Below are 17,602 nucleotides of genomic sequence, written 5' to 3' on the forward strand. Positions count from 1 at the left end.
TTTAATACCTACCATGTCATTTCATTTAAATTAGCATACATGAATATGGCATTCATTTTCCTTCGCATGCATTCCTGAAAGAATCCAAAGGTATTTTAAATGGGTTTGAGCCTTTCGTTGTGCTGTGGTGGCATGGCCTTTAAATGTGGCCTTTACCCTTAAGCCCCTGTCCCACTTAGGAAACCTGAACGGAAACCTCTGGAGACTTTGTGCCCCACCCAAGGTTTCCGTGCGGTTCCCGGAGGTTTTTGTCAGTCTCCCTACCTGCTTCCACTACCTGCAGCCTCCGGTAACCACCTGCAACCTCCGGGAACAGCCCTGAAACCTTGGGTGGGGCGCAAAGTCTCCAGAGATTTCCGTTCAGGTTTCCTAAGTGGGACAGGGGCATTAGTGTCTTTGTGGTGGCTGCACTAAGTTTCAGTGTGCCCCTCTCCATGTGGTCCTGCAACTCAGCATGCCCATGGGTAGGCATTGATCTTGGACAACTCTACACTGGAAAACTCGTGAGTCTCGGGCAGATTAGTTTTTCCTCAGTGTATGGTTACATAGCTGCAGCTGATATTTGGGTGTGTGTGTGTGTACGCACATGTCCCCCTGTGAACAACCCACACAGCAGAATCCCAGCAATGAGGCCAATAGGATTTCTGAGTCTGAAGCTTCACTTATTGGAGTGATTCTTTACAAAACTCCTTTTCAAGTATGAAATCTGTACTTGGTGTAATGGTCTTTCTGCAGGCATTACGTTGAAGTGCTAATTCTATGACATGTAGAATTAACATACAGTCCAAATAACTGGCTTATAATTGCAAATCTGGACAGCTGCAGTGCGCACACTGACATTTGTAACTAATGAGCCAGCGATAACAGTGCACTTTACAAGGGCACATGTGACGGCCAGAGTTTGAGGCAAAAGGAGACCCTTGTTTAATGGTTGAAACTTGCAGCCACAGAGTCAATACTGATTACACTTTGGTCAAAGTGATGCAGCCTGTCAGGCAAGCGATAGTCTAAGACAGGAACTGGGACAGTTCTGTGCTTCAACGTGCGAGAGAATGCATTGCAAACACACCAGAAAAAAATAATTGCCTTGCTTCATGGGTGTAAAAACTATTGGTGATCTCCATGGCAGCCAGCAAGTGAATCTTGGGTTAAGTATAACATTCTGTTTGCTTTAGTTATTCAGTTTGCTCTTCTCCTTCACAGCCTGAAGAGCTGTGACGTGCAGTAACAATGACCAGTCAGGGTGACAACTGGTGTCATCTTGAACAGCTGTTGAACCTTTGTGAAGTTCGTTCTAGTGCTGACCTTGTCAAGTCTTTGACCTGGTCTTGGACACCTTGTGGAAGAATGCCACGGCAAATGACAAGGCCAAAGATATCTGTGATCTCACCAGGGAGAGGGAGTGTGAGAGGGAAAGCATTGAAAGCTCCCAAGCGTCTTTATGTTGCAGTTCTTGAACTTTTTGTTCTGAGACGTGGAAGCTACCTGACTCCTTTAACCTGTGGCATTTTATCACACACCAACTTTCACATAGACCCTGAAGAAAGGTCTCGACCCAAAACGTCACTCATTCCTTCTCTCCGGAAATGCTGCCTGACCCGCTGAGTTACTCCACCATTTCGTGTCTACCTTCACATGGTCATAACAGAGTGAGTCCAAGACAATTGCAAATCAGGATTTTCTGCATACTCGCCGCCATTCGTCCCCGCATGCACACAAACACATACGCAAACCTATGCACAGATACCTCCTCCACATTCCTCGGTCCTCACTTCCTCTTAAGTGTCCACCTTGCCACCTACCTTTGTCTAATCCTTGCAAGCCATGCATGGGCGTGCCGTTCAGTATTGGGGAGACAATGATACAGCAGTCCCCTGGATGCTCCACTTTCCTCCCACATCCCAAAGTCACACAGATTTAATGACTGTTGTAGATTGAATGCAGGTAAGTGGCAGAATCTTGAGGGAGGTTTAATTTGGAGATACAGCACAGAAAGAGACCCTTTGGCCAACTGAGTCCATGCTAACCAGTGTCTACCCCATTCTCTAACACTATCCCACACACTAGAGACAATATACAATTTTACCGAAGCCAATTAACCTACAAACCTGTACGTCTTTGGCTTGTGGGAGAAAAATGGAGCACCCTGAGAAAACCCACATACTGTCAGCACCCATAGTCAGGATTGAACCTGGGTCTCTGGCCCTGCAGGCAGCAACTCTATCATTGTACCACTATGTCACCCCAGTTGATAGGGATGTGGAGGGAATAAGAAGAGGCAATCGCAGGGTTAGCTTTAAATGGATGCTAGTTGGTCAGCATTGCTTCTTTGGGCTGACTGCGCTGTTTCGCGGGGCGGGCGATGCCTTACTGAGGATCGCCGTGTTGGAAGCTCCGGAGTGCTGAGACCGCCGACTCCAACATCGCGGAGGTGTGGTTGCGGAGCATGCAGCTGCGGGCGGCGCTGACATTAAACACCGCGGAGCCTGGGATCTCTTCCCGAGATCACCAGTGTTGGAGCTCCGTCCAGCGCTGCCTGTGGACTTCGGGAGCCGCGGTCTCCGGTAGCAAGCGGCTGTTTCAGAACTCCAAGCTGTTGAGTGTTCTTCCGATGCTGGAGTTCCATTATTCCGTTCGAGGGTCTGAAAAATTGGGCCGCCGTAGCGGCGACTGCGGAAGGCCTCAATAGGCCCCGACCACGGGTGAACATGGAGGAAGTGGACTGAACTTTGCTGCCTTCCCTCACAGTGGGAAACGTTGATCCTACTGTGCGGGGATGTTTTTATGCTTAATGTTAAATTCTATAATATTGTGTTTATTTTATTGGTGTGCTGCAATGGCAACTCAAATTTCACTGCACCAATTGGTGTATGTGACAATAAATGTCCTTTGTCCTTTGTCAGTTGTACAAATTTATTCTGGATGTTTTTCTGAAAACTATTCATTTTCTTAAAGCGGTCCCACACACAAGCAATTTTTTTGTAAGATTCTGTAATTTTGGCAGAAACCTCAGAGTGGAAACCTTGTCTAATTTACTTTTTGATAATTTGGAATTTTTGCATAGTTAATAAAATCTTCGCAGTTGAGTGGTAGCATTTCCTGAGGTAAATGCATTCATTAATCTGTCGCATTATCAAACTTTAAATGTCAATTTGGGCATGAACACATTAAGTGCATCCTACACCTGTACTTCTCCAAAGAACAAATTACTGGCAGCCAGTGAGTGTGTTTTATCACATGTCATTCACTGCGGTTTTAATTCGTAAGAAGTGCGTCTTAGTCAGCACAAAATGTGTGTAGTCAGAAGGCAGACTTACGCAATGAATAGTTCTCACCCAGAGTGAAAGCATTGGAGGATGTTTTTCCCAGATGAGATGCATCTGAGTCAATGTGTTACTTTTATGAGAACATTTTAAAAACACAATTAGTGTTGAAATGCCCAATGTCAGGCATGTTAAATATCAAATGTTAAGCGTTGTTCCATTTAATATCCTTTCATTTGTGGATGAATAGTAGGAAGTGGGCGATGCTGTGTCATTGTCGCTCTAATAAATGAAATATTATTGCTGTTTCAGTGATTACAACAAAGCTTCTATTCTACCACTAGAATGGAGTCAATGTAATAGCGCCTGCTCATTGCAGTTAATACACATTATTGCCCAAGAATAGAACAACTTCTTCTGGATGGATAGAACCATGGCTGTGGATGAATGGTTTTTATTTCCACTCCCGAGGTTTGGGGGGTAGGACTGATGGAGTGCGCGAACTGCGCATCTTTGCCGAGTGCCGGCTTGGGCCTTGGCCTAAAAAAGACCTCTGCCCAGAGTGTTTGGCCATCGAGCTGCCACCAGTTTCAGCGAACCGTTTGTTGTTGAAGGGAGCGTAGGGGTGCTGCCACCGGAAAGATGCTGCTTTGCTTGTTGATGGGACGTTCATTAGCCCGACAGCTTTCGCTTCGTCGTCCAGCTCCCTGACATGCTTCGGCAGATCTTCTCCGAACAAAAAATGTGGCGGTTGTATGTTGCCGGCCTTGCACAGTCCCGCGAATTTGGGGTTCAGAGTAGGTCGGATGACATTTTTGCGTAAACAGTTGTTTTCAAAATGTGTGTTGCACATTAATGCCAGGGCATCCTGTTGCACAGCAGACAGGAGGCCCCCATCCACCGACCTGGCAAAGGCTGTGATGCCTGAGGCCAGCAACTTTAGGATTTCCTGGAGCTTCACCTCCTGGGTTCTGATGCCCCTTCCGATGTAACCCCAGATGGAGCTGTTAACAGCCGGCACTTTTAACGAAGCACAGTTGGCAGTTGTGCGGTATTTCATAGAAGTTTCTGCCATCACCTATTCTTGGAGCTGGCGTGATGTCAGGTAATTGATGCTCGTAGCCAATTCCTCATCCAGCTTGTTTGCGATGGAATTGCAAATTTCTATGCCATAGCAGGCACATCTGCTTCACGCCCTTCGTACTTCGTGGTATGCTCTCTGTCTATACCTCCGAACTCTGAGTCAGACCAAAACTGACCCCGAATGCTCCCCTCCTCAGAGAGGGAGACATTGTGCAGCCCTGAACCAGGTGCCACCGCCGCAGGCCCCCGAGGAGACCCGCGCTGATATAACTCCGTTCGTTGGAGCATATCATGATGGAGCATCCTTTCCATCAGGTGCTCCATCCGGGATAAACGTCCGAAGACGCTATCCATTATAGGTGGGGAGCCCTCCTGGCCCGACTAGTCCGAGTCACCAGGCCTTACAGACCTTCTTTTGGCTTTCCCTCCCAGCAGGGTTGCCAAGATGCTCTCGACCGGCACCAAGTCTGAAGCCGCTGGCCGCACCGCCAGTGACTCGGAAGGCGAAAACGACGGCTGCCCGCTACCCGCACTCCTGCGGTCTTCCGTAGCTGGTTTCCCCGCGGCCCGTCTGGACTTCACCTTGGACATTTTCTCCATAGCAGTTCGTACTTGAAGTTCTGCAATCACGAATTACCGAACAAAAAGAAACAACCTCAGAATAAGTTTTAACACTTACCTGTAGGATTTTAAAAACTTACCGCTGGAGGAGCGACGCTCCTACCAGCCAGTCGTTGCGCAATGCGTTAGATGTAATTGACGCGCATGCGGGCTGGCGGGCTTCTTCACGTAGTCACTCACGTGACTCCGAAGTAAAATAGTGCCTGCTCATTGCAGTTAATACACATTATTGCCCAAGTATAGAACAACGTCTTCTGGAAAGATCAGTGGTGATTTGAGGGACTCAAAATTATTGTTGTATGGTATATGCGCAACATAAATTAATTTTAATTATCTTGAATTGAAGGGCTCCAAGCCTATCAATTCCACTGCTATGAAATCTATGGGATCTGACTTGTAGGTAGGACCTTTTTTGGTATGTTCCTTGATGTTGACACACTCTCCAGTCTTCATTGCTATTCTAGCATGTCTGGCACCTGTTCAGAATCCCAAGCCGGATTTCCTGCAAAATTTGTTGTTTTGATAAGTTGCTCAATCGATGCTCTATAATCCTCAAAAAGAGGTTGACTAATGTTCAGCTGACCGAGACCCATCCACCACCCAGTCAGCAGTGCAGGTCTAACTGCCCATGAGAACGAGGGAGAGATGTGAGGCCCATTGAAAAACTACCCTGTAGCCTGCCTTTCTCTTCCATGCGAAAGGCAATCATTGTGCCAGCTGAAAATATGTATATTAGTAAAGAGGCATTGACTGTAGTGGACATACTGAGATTGTAGAACAGCAATTCTTCAGCAATTACCTGTATGTATTGAATTGATACCATGAAGACTCATTGATATGCAAAGTCAGACGATAGATTGTATGTGAATATCATGAAAACATTTTTTGTACTCCTATCAATAATACTGCACTACTGTCTCCTGACAGTGACGGCCACTTGTAATTCTTTGTCGGGTCAATGCAGTTCTTGCATCACCAAAAAATAATGGTTGAAGACGGTGACACTGGTGGCCAATGTCATTCAGCTTTCACTCTGGGCAGCCATAGCCCAATTCTCATTCATCTTTCTGCACACTACTGCCAGCCATTCCTCCAGCTTTTTCTCAGTGAAGTTGGCTATTCTACTCATGCCTCTCCATCAGCCAAATGTTGACCTATTTCTTTCAGTCACCATAATAATTAAACCATGTGACATAGTTTGAAGAAGGGTCTTGACCAGAAAAATCATCCATTCTTTGTCTCCTGTCCTGCTGAGTTACTCCAGCATTCTGTGTCTATCTTCGATTTAAGCCGGCACCTGCATTTCCTTCCTACACACCTGTGGCATTGTTCTTGGCTCACCTCAGTACTTCTGATGAATGACATCATTTCATCAACAGGATGGGATCAGTCTAGAGATGAAAACATGTCAACGATGTACACCTTGACTGAACAGATATGGTCACCTACTTTTGCTCTGCATATGCAGCAGTCAGAAACTGTAGCCTGGGTCTGAAGAAGGGTCCCAACCCAACATATCACTATCCACATTCTCCAGAAATGCTGCCTGACCCATTGTATTACTCCAGCAGTTTGTGCCTTTTTTTGGTAAACCAGAATCTGGAGTTCTGAAGGTCCAAACTAACTCCAACTGAAAAGCATGAAGATTTCACCATTCCAGAGAATCTTGTCTCACTGCTCTGGAATCAAATAGTTTTGTGACTAGTTTTGGGTAACTTTAGCACTATAACTGCAGTATTTTCAATTAAAATTGAACACTAATTCAACTATTTCAACTGTTCTAAAGGTTAGATGAATTGGAAGCAACTATTCTATAAAGTTTTATCTATTAGAAGTCACGAAGTGTGTGATGATTAACAGCTTTGGCCTAATTGAATCCCATTGATTATATCCCAATCTCCAATGCCCAGCAATCAGTTATTCTTGTCACAGTGGAAAAGTAACAACCAGTGAACTTTGAGAATCAACAGATGGCTTTTTTATATTTAGAATCAAGAGATGCCAGGCATTGGAACATGTGAACAATAACACGTACTAATCTAATAACAGCACTAAGCATCAGCAAGAACATAGGCCTGGATGAATGGGCTGGCAGAGGCATTAAAAGAAAATCTTGCAATTCGTTACCACAGATTGCAATAAAGGCAGATAAAATTTGACAATGTGTTTCATCTCCTAAGAATATATGCCCTTTATAAAGCTCAACATATGCATTGAATTGTATCATAGGTTCTCTGCAGAAAGCAAATGTGTAAATGAATGAGTTCTTTGCACAGGGTTATAGCTGAATATAGTATCATTGAATCACCCCCCCCCAATCATGATTTGAATGCATAACCATTGCTGCAATCCTGAAAGGTTAATTACTAAGTGGGATTTAGTCACTGGTTCTTGCTGGGGAAAGGACTGGCAATGGGACGGAGTCTGCAGGTGGATTAGTGTGGTTGGAAGTTGAAAAGCAAAAATTTGTATAACACTAAAATTAGTTTAGTTTAGAGATTTTCGAGATACAGCATTAGAAGGGCTCTTTGAACCGCTGCGTAATTGCCAACCATTGATCACACACAAGAGGAAATTTATGGAGGCCAATAGACCTACAAACCCGCATGTCTTTGAATATGGGAAACCAGAGTAAACCCATGTGAGGCAGTGGATCTACCAGTGGCTCCACTGTGCTGTCAACATTCATCGGGGATGCCAAACAGGACCAGCATTAAGTTACCAGGCAATAACTTGTATATTAATAATGGAAAAGCTACCCATTCAACAACTGGATCCACCTCTGCTACTGTGGCTGCTGCTGCCATGGGTGTTTGGTAATTGATGCATGCAGTGGAAAGCTTTTAGTCAAAATAATCAGTAATGGAATGGTCAGTGAGAAAATGACTGTAATGTCTTGGAAATGTAGTAAATCTCTTTCCTTTGGCGATTAGTGCACCAAATTCTTAAAACTGCCAAATTGGACAAATAATTTCTTCTAGGGTAACTGAAGCAGAATAAGTATAACTTGAGGTTTAATCCTTTATGTTAAATCATTAAGGTTGTGATTATTAAACAAAGTGGATTATTTAGAACACAACATCCTGTGGGGATTTCAATTGCAATTTATCTTTAGGTTGAATATGGTAGTAAACCTATTTTCTGTCAGAATTACATTGAATGGATAATTTCCCTCTCAGTCACTTGTTTTGACTTTACTGCTTTAAGTAACTGAGACTGATTTAATGCATGTTTTTCTGGAGATGTTTCCTTGCTTTTACTGGGAGAAGTTGCTGCAATGTCTGCCATAAGTTTTGCTGCCTCCGTTCTTTAATTAGATTTTGTTTTCTGAGTAAATTGACTTTGCTGTACAATCAATCGTTTGCTGTATGCCTAGACGTGCATTCTATCTTGTCTCCGAACTTGGTGGATGACTCAATTTAGTCTGGAGATATTGTTTCTTTTTCTTAAAGTTCCCACGTACCAATTACCATTTAGATTAATGGGATTCCACTCTACCTCCAGTCAACCTCTCCATATCAGCAGACATGAAGCAACCCACGGCAAACTAATCCAAATTGTCTTTTATGATAGGATGGTAAAGTACCGTCGTACACCAGCTCCGATGCTTAAAACATCGTGTCCAAACTCTGCATGCTGCACATCTGTACAAAGCTGGCAACTACTCAATACTGTGGTGAAAAACAAAAGTTCAGATCATGTATGAAGGCTCAGTCTGATTTGAGATGAAAAGGAGTTGGTCTTCTAACATTCCAGTTTTGAGGACTGATGTGAATTTGGAAGGTTTGAGATATTTTATGCAACTATTCCACAAAGTTGCTGCTGGAAGTTCATAATAATAGTTCTTCAGCAGAAGTTCTTCAGCAGAATAGTACCAGGTGTGGCTAAATGGAGATGATCAGTCGTGGTACTGGCAATGACACTGGGCCAAGGTTCACCAGAGAATCATGGAATGATGGTATGCACCCAAGTCTAGTTTTTTTTTTACTAGTTGCAGAGATAGGAATGCAGTGGAGACCAGAAGTGAATAAAGTGTTTCTCCTGTCACAACAGTGTAATAGACTAACTAACTGGATTAGTAGAGATTTGCAAGTCAGTAGAAGCAGATCTCAATGCTACTTTATTGCCACATGTACCTAGGTTTCGTGAAATTCATATTTTGCATACAGTTCAGTAAAATCTTACTTTATACTTGGGCATAATAATGCATGTATACGAATGTATGATAGCAGATTACCCTGAGACAGTACACAACTCGCCACATTTACAAAAAGTTCAGAGTTGTTAAAAAACTCAGCGGGTGAGGCAGCATCTATGGAGCGAAGGAATAGGTGACATTTCGGGTCGAGACCCTTCTGTAGACTATTCCTTCGCTCCATAGATGCTGCCTCACCCGCTGAGTTTCTCCAGCATTTTATCTACTAAATATTAGAGCTCCTTTACTTGAAATACTGAGAAGCTCTCGGAAAGTGGAGAGATGAAACTAAGGAAGATGAAAGCCATCCACCGAATGACTCTCCAGGTTGCAAAAAGATTACCCACTGGGTGAAGACCAAAGGCAATCTGCCCTGCCAGAAAGAAGAAATGGTTATAACAAAGTGGGTCCTTTCTCCTTGTAAGGTTGTGAGAGCAGGGAATAACGGGTGAAGTTGAAATTGTGCTCAAGTGGCCCCTTGACTTCAGAATTACATTGTGAGGGTCACTGGTTTTCAACAGGAAACATAATGAAGCATCTCATCACAGCACATTAGAGCTGTTGGTAGTGAAGTAAAATTCAGTCCCATTCTACCAGTGTTCTCCATACTCCTGCAAGTTTTTCCTTGCAACAAGTGAATGGGCAGCCACTATCCACCTTCAGACTGTGCATTCTAAAGGGCCTGTCCCACTATACAAGTTTACCCAAGAGCTCCTCCGAGTTAAAAAAAAATTGCACCTTTATCTGTGTTTGGATTGAGGCTGTAATGAGTTCTGGAGCCAGGTGATTTTGACAGAATTCAAAATGAGTTTTACTGAGTAGGTAATGGGCAGGTGCAGCTTGATAATGTTATCAGTAACCTGTTCCATCATTTTGCTCATGATTTGAAGCAAAATCAATGGAATGTTATTAGTTGGGTTACTTTCACCTTCGTGGTCAGAGCATATTCTCGTTTTCCAAATCGTTACACAGGTGCAGTTGTTGGAATTGGAGATGCGGCCAGTTCTGAGAGCAGAAGCCTTCAGTTCAGCAGCAGGAATGTTGTTAGGACCCACTGCCTTTTCTATAGAAGGAGCATGCAGTTGTTTCATGGTATCATGTAATGAATTGAGTTGAGCCTTCCATTCTCTTTGTTACCTTCCAGTTTCCCTCTCCTCTAACTCTCAGTGTGGAGAAGTGACTTGACCCAAAATGTGACCCATTGATGCTGCCTGTCCTGCTGAGTTACTCCTGTTTTTGGGACGTTCTTTTGAGTTAGGCCTGTTGACAGTGTGCAGGTTTCTTGGAGTGGCAAAGAAGAATGATTTACATAGCACATTTGGCCAAAAATAGTTGTGAATGCTTTAGGATGGGATTTCTTTGCTCCTGTAAACTGGGATGCAACATTAACAATGGGGCTGCTAATGGAGCTATCTTCCCTTTATAGTTATTAATGATCTAATATTAAATACCAGAAGGACCCAGCTGCTGTTTAGGTTTATGGCAGATGATAAGGGGAGCCACAGAATGATGTAATCCTCCCCTATTCACCTGTCAAAGACACACCTGTCCAATTTAATAGTAATACAATAGACCATTATAGAGTCGTTTTTATGGAGGGCAATTTCTATCATTGCATTGAGGATACCCTCCATTATGTTGTGCAGCAGTATCACTGTGTGAAATGGATTAGATTCAGAACAGATCCCTCAACACAAATGCTGTGTTTCAGAGATGTATTGGAACCTGCAACTCGCGTTTGGTCCAGTTTCAACAATGTGAAATGACGATGAATTAAAACAAAATCTATCCACATAATTTCACCCAGAAATATTTAACATTTGCAATTGCTTTAATAAAGTAGAGGATAATAAAATATGGCAACATTATTCTGGCTCTCAAAGCTATAATACATTCCAGTGGAAAATAAAGATGCCCTCAGCAGATGCATTAATTGAGTTGAAATTTATGATTTATTATCTGCCGTAACAGGCAATTACTTGTATTATTGCTAGGGTCACAAAAATCAGAAGCAATGATTTGAAAATATATAGTTGGAATATATTGCTAACCACTGTATTGTAAGAGGGGACAGCTTGATGCGGACGTTTACATGAAATATCAAATGTCAGAGGAGCGAGATGTTGCTTTTAAAGCTGTCCCCAATGTTCTCAGGAGGAAGTAACTCAAAGGTTTCAGTATTTTATTGTCACGTTTACCAATTAAGGTACAGTGATATTCGAATTGCCATACAGCCATACTAACTAAAAAGCAACAAGACACAACTACATAAAATTCAACATAAACATCCACCACAATGGATTCCCCACATTCCTCACTGTGATGGAAGGCAATAAAGTCCAATCTTATTCTTTATTCTCCCGCTGTCGGGGCAGTCGAACTATTCGCAGTCGGGGCGATCGAAGCTCCCGCGTCGGGGCGGTCGAAGGTCCTCCAGCTTGGAGCTTCTGAAGTCGGTCTCTAATCAGGGACCGCGTGCTCCACGATATCAAAGTCCTGCAGGCTCCCGCGGTTGGAGCTCCCAAATCGATCTCCAGCAAGATGCCGCCAGCTCCCCGATGTTTGGCCGCTGTGCGGACGGAGATACGATACGGAAAGAAAAATCACATGACCGTCGAGGTAAGAGATTTTAAAAAGTTTCCCCCAACCCCTCTATTCATGCAATTCATTCATCATCGTTGAAAACATTAGCGATGCAGTGGTGCTGGTTTCCAATAGGGACAGTGACGGACGCACCACAAATCTCTGTTCTCCAGTTCCTGCGGGCTTCCGCCGCTGGAAGTATAGGATTTTGGTGTGTGTGCTTTATCATCATTCCTTACAATGCTATGTACCACAGTGATCGCACCTTCTACTGAAGTGTGGATGGCCGTTGGCTCGCAAGAAGCTCATCCTCTCTTTGACAGGTCTCGTTTTTGGTCTTGCTGGGGGTCCACAGCCCCCTCCTCACCTGGCAAACCAGGTGGGGGAAGACGGTTTAGTCGCCGAATATCCGACCATGGAGCAGGTAGCACGGGATTACATGGTACCCGTGGCTGGGGGATCTCCCCCCGACCTGACCTAAACCCCCCCCCCCCCCCGCCACATACACAGTTGTACAGTTTATAGCGATTGCCATCAATAAATTGCCCTCCATTATTCCATCCTGGGCTAACTCCGTTATAATTTCTTAATCTGTCGGGTTTAGGGCATCATGAAAAGCCATTTCACAGTCATACGATCCTTCATTTGAATGATGAATCTCCTCCAGGGTTTAGGCTTAGACTTAACAGCATCCAACAAACCTCCTCTCAATAATATTCGTAGCATGAACTAACCGTTGAACTGACAAAACTATTCATGAGTCATCTGTTCAGCAGAAATGAATCCCCTTGTGCTTTTACTAATCATATTCCAGATCAACATTTTGTGAGACAACGAGCTATTTGTGAACTCATTGGATCTATGTGTGGACCGTAAAATACATTAAACGATTGCTGTGCAACAGCGAACCAGTAATGGTATAAATGCTGAGTATTGCTTTAAGAGCACAAAGTAATTGCATTGTGAACCAGTGCAAGGAGACTGGGTGCACCTTCTGCCAATGTTACCCCATTTGTTTTGTACCCATGCAACCATGGCATAGATATTTAAAACAAAATCACACTTGAATAAACATGATAATGCCATGCAGTGTTTCCATGTTCCCAAACTCTCAGCTCTGGTCTGAAGATCACTAAACCAGAGGAGCTGTATAACAAACCAGTGCAAGTCTAGGTTATATGCAATGGGGAGTGTATTCTGACCAGTGTTTCTGATCAGTAGCAGTTGTTCACCAAACATGTATATCTGTCTGAATAAAGGTCCCGACCTGAAATGTCACGTATCCATTTTCTCCAGTGATGCTGCCTGACCCGCTGAGGTATTCCAGCACTTTGAGTCTATTTGTGGATACCTGTTGCTTCTCGAAGTTCTCATTAAAGAGCAAATGTCTTCAATTAACTCTTAAAATGTTTTTGGTTTAGACTGGTGTTGTTTTGGAACTTGCCACAAAATTACACTGTGTCTACTGCACAGAAAGTAGCCCTGCAGTCCATTATTCCATGCCAGTGTTTGTGTGCCACTTGGGCCTCTTCCATCAGATATGAATGTAAGAATAGCAGCGAGAATAGTAGCAAGAATAATCCACTTGGTCCTTTGAGCCTAGTCCATCATTCATCAAGATCATTGCTGATCTTCTACCTTGGCTCTGCTTTCCAGCATGATCCCCATGCACCTTGATTCCCAGAAATCTATTTATTTTGAATCTACTAATACTGATCCTCCATTGCCCTCCAAGGTAGATGTTTGAAAAGTTCATCAAATTGAAGTGGTGAGGGATTTCTTCTTGGATTAGTCCTAAATGGCTTGCTACTCATTTTGAACCTAGATTGCTTGTCCTCCCTGTTGATGCCCCATGCAAACATCATAACTTTCAACCTGTCTTTAACTCATGGGAAATCGTCAGTGGGCAAAAACATTCCACCTCAACCTGTTATGAACAATTAAGACATTCTGTGATGAACTTTTAAAACTGAGATGAAAAGAAAATGCTGAAGATGTTCATATAGTTTAAAACTTGATGCAGTCGGAATTTAACTCTGTTTCATTCCCCCAACACCGACTATGGACACACAAGTCACACACAAGTATGACTTTTGACACACAAGTAACAACCATAGATTGCCATGTCTGGATTTGCTCTCAACTTCCTTCGAAAGGTAAACATCAGAATTGTTATAAGAGTCAAACCAGTTCATAATAGTGGAGGTTAGGCAAGAATTATCCCCATTAAATTAAAACTTATTATTTGTTGCAATAATAGTTAAACACGAACAGAATGGCATTTGACCAATTCATGGATTTCCAATAAACAGGATAAGGATGGTACACACTGATCTGGTGACGATTTGCTGGAAGGTTGGGAAGTTGCAATAATCTAATGGGGCATATGCTCTGATAAAATAAAGAGTGGTCAGGGCAAATGTTAGTGACTTATGAAGAGCTGAGGACCGGTTTAATCATTTGTACCTTCCAAGTGATCACTGGGATAAGTTTTGTTCAAAATCCTTTGGAATCAAAGAGCTCTGGACAAGTGAATGATATTTAAAATGGGAAGTGTATGATGGAACTGCAGACGGGGTAATTGCCTGTACAGGTGAGAAGGGTGGTCTTGAAGTGAGTTGGTGGGAACTACGTGCGAGTTGAAATTATGGTTGCAGCCAAGGATGATGGTTGTGTAAGGTCATTGGAGTACAGAGTTCATGTCGGTGCTTGGAAATTGTCCATAGTGTGTGTTGGATAGTGTTAGTGTGGGGGGATCACTGGTCGGTATAGACTTGGTGAGCTGAAGGGCCTGTTTCAACATAAGATCACTAAACTAAACTTGCAAGAAAAGCTTTTAACCCCACACACTACCATTCACCTACCCACTAGGGACCATTTACAATTTACAGAAGCTCATTAACCTTCAAAACATGCATGTCTTTGGAGTGAAGGAGGAAGCTGGAGGACCCGGATCAAACCTCCACAGTCACAGGGAGAATGTACAAACTCCATACAGACAGCGCCCATTGTCAGGATCGAACTCTGGTCTCTAGTGCTGTGAGGCAGCAATTCTATTGCTGTGCCACTGCGCTCCCCAATGCTCATTATCTGAAATCCCACAATGGGTGTTCGATTCAACATTCATTATTTATTTCAACAAAATCACGAAAGAATACTTATCTTACAAAATGCAAATGAAGTTGCACAATCTACTTAACTTGTAAATGTACAATTCATACAGCCAGTATGTAGTTCGTACAAAACACCTGCAGAAATCATTCTTTAATTCTTCCCAAGTAGATAACGAGCAATTTAATCACAGCCCAAGCTGAAAGGTTCACCAATCCAGCTGTAAAGTGTATAATTGTTGGAACAGCAGACAAAAGACAAATGTGGTCCATGAGACGCTGGCGAAGCTCGCGATGCAGCAACGCCAGCCTGTTTTGAGTAGAGCAGAATAACCTCTTCACATGTGGGTGGGCAATATGCTACATGGAAGGTCAGTGCTGAGTCAGCCTCACCAAAGGCTTACAGGAGGGGTGAGAAAAGGTGAACAATGTAAGAAAGAATACTGGAAAGAAAGGAATATCATTCTGAAGTAGGAGTACAGACGTTACATATGCATGAAAGCAGATGCTTATAAATATTATACACGTACAATAAAACCCATAGGAAAAAAGAGTTAGAAGGAAAGGGCTTAAATATGAAGGTTTCAGCATCATGGAAATCGGATATGATATCGCATGCAAGAGAATTTGCCACAGAAGGGAATTTACTGTAGACTGAATCATTACATTTCTACTCTCTGATTCTACCTTTAAAAAGCAATGCAGGATTTGGTATTGAGTATTACTTTGTCCAGATCTGAAGCATTTGACTCCGAATTAGCAAGTTATCAATATTTGATTTGTGAAGCAGACTCTAATGTTTGTGATGTTGGAAACAGCTTGACATAGAGGCGGTGAGCACTATAAACAGTGTTATCTGAATATCCTGTACAATGATCCACAGGGAGAATCAGCAGTGAGAGCTTTGTATGGGAGAGTCGCCGGCCTCTAAATCTGGTCTTGATGTTTGTTTTCAAATTTCAAAAGCATGACACGAGGAGTACTAATTGACTTGTGTGTCACGAACATGTGTCTGTTGATGCTGACTAAGTACAGAACAATGAATGCAATGAAAATCAAGTATGTGAATAGATAAGTATGTTTGTGCAGTCCCAACATTCCACAAGCGACAGAGCAATAATTAAAAATGGAACTTTATCACAGAAGAGAGTTACACTTCTCAGTAGCAACATCATTGTCCATTTTTGAATTAGACTACAGCACAAATGCACAGATACTTAATAAAAGGATTAAAAAAAGCAATGGAGTCACTTTCAAGTTGTGATTGGAGATGCAACGCCTGAAAGTGTGGAGGAAGCAAATTTAATACACATTTTACAAAGTTAATTAGATCTATTCCTGATGAGGAAAAATATCAGGCCAACAGAGAAAGCATTGGGGAGTGAGCCTAAAAAAACTCTCAAAGGTGTTATGATAAAATTGGCTTCCTCTGTTGCATGGCTCTGGTCTTTTACTGTTCCACATAGTTAACTTAAATAGAGGTTCATTGCAACTTGCTTTAGACAAACTGGGGGATCTCAAGACCAAATACTGAATGGTAGCATGCCAGATCAGTAAAAGCAAATGGCAACTATTGAAAACTAAAAGAGGAGAGTGGAATGAGAATATCTTACCAGGGATGAATACATTGTGACACAGTGCAGACTGAATGTTTTCCTTGTTGCAAGGTGAAGAATTTGACGAATTCGGGCTAAATGTTAAGAACCGTTCAGACAGGTATTTGGATGGGATAGTTTTAGTGGGATATGGACCAAACGCAGGCAAGTGGGACTAGTGTAGATGGGACATATTGTTTGGCATGGGCAAGTTGGACCAAAGAACCTGTTTCCATGCTGTATGGCTCAATCACCGGGTAAAATGCCACTTCTCACATTGGTGTCTCCTCATTGGGGAAAAAGGGAGAGCTGAGCTTAGAATCAGTGTGAAGAGAAAACTGAGATAATTACAGGTCTCTAGAATTATATCCTTTCCTTTGATCGTACAGTTATTAGAAAGGTAATAATTTGTATAATTTATTGTATCATTAATCTTAATCTGAAATCCATTCATATCAGACATCTTGAAAAATGGCACTGGAACACATCTGGTAAGCAAATTATACCAATTAATGATGAAACTTACAGATTTAATTAAGGAAATGATTAACAGATCACTCTTAAGGTACTATTAAAAATATTATCTTTAAATGATCTTTACATACCCATTGCTATCAACAATTATGGAAATACAGCTTGTTATATTTATGATAACTCGTTGAAAGTAGGAGAAACTAGTAGTCCAAGGTTTAGTGTTGCAAGAGCAAAGTTTCTGATTAAGACTGATTGGATCATTTACAGTTAGCTTTGAAATTACTTTTAATATTCACACTCAATGACTTCTGATTATTGCACAGGCTGCATGTTCTTCTGATTTGCACATTTAAATAAATGCAATTTGGGTTATTATCAATGTTCTGAAGTGGTTTTCAAAATGTTCCATGTTTAAATTTCCCTGCTCAGGGCTCCCAATTCAAATTTAGTTTGTCAGCATAATGCCTTGTGAGGGTGATGACAGCAGAAAGATGATGATGAATGAACAAAGCAGGGATTTGGGCACCAGAGGTGACTTCAAATCCATAATAAGTAGCATGGTAACTGGATTGTTATCACCAGTAGTGGATGCAATATTTCTGGGTGGTGATGGTCAAAGAGCTGTAAACTTCTGGTGTGCCTTTATCCAAGCTAGTGAAAGGAAGGGACATACAGTAG

This window comes from Amblyraja radiata, chromosome 33 (assembly GCF_010909765.2).
Source record: "Amblyraja radiata isolate CabotCenter1 chromosome 33, sAmbRad1.1.pri, whole genome shotgun sequence".
NCBI classification, from domain to species: Eukaryota; Metazoa; Chordata; class Chondrichthyes; order Rajiformes; family Rajidae; genus Amblyraja; species Amblyraja radiata.